Below are 444 nucleotides of genomic sequence, written 5' to 3'. Positions count from 1 at the left end.
AACCAAGTGTATGCTCTCGTATGCTTTAAGGGTTTGTGTCACTGGTGAGGAGCTGTATAAATGGGTAAATGATTGATAAATTATTGTTTTATGACAAAATCTTATCGATATTGTGGATTCCCACTAATGTCTAAATGAATGAGAACAAGTTAAATTGATGAAAATCTGTGACACACATCTTAAGTATTTGAGAAATTGTTTTAATTATATGATTTAGTTTTAAAGAAATACTTGACTGATGATTTTGAATGCTTTGCTATCATCACTTTCAAATATCAAGTTAATGTTTCCGTGCTGTTATAATTACCTTGTTATTAATTTGTCCATATCACCCACTCTTATATATATACCCACATATGTATATATGTATATATATGTATATATATATATACATATATATATATATATATACAGAAAAGCCTGTTTCTGCCGAACACAGCACAC

At 28.6% G+C, this 444-nt stretch overlaps 1 protein-coding gene across 2 annotated transcripts in view; it reads left to right on the top strand.

Moving 5' to 3' along the window:
* The window catches only part of ccdc117 (coiled-coil domain containing 117), a 3,706-nt gene that overhangs the window by 1,682 nt on the left and 1,580 nt on the right, over positions 1 to 444 (top strand). The gene's annotated exons all lie outside the window — the stretch shown is intronic.

The sequence above is a fragment of the Morone saxatilis genome, unplaced genomic scaffold (assembly GCF_004916995.1).
Source record: "Morone saxatilis isolate NCDOM2014 unplaced genomic scaffold, NCSU_SB_2.0 Contig16, whole genome shotgun sequence".
In the NCBI taxonomy this organism is placed as follows: Eukaryota; Metazoa; Chordata; class Actinopteri; family Moronidae; genus Morone; species Morone saxatilis.
This window is presented reverse-complemented; position numbering and strand designations above follow the sequence as displayed.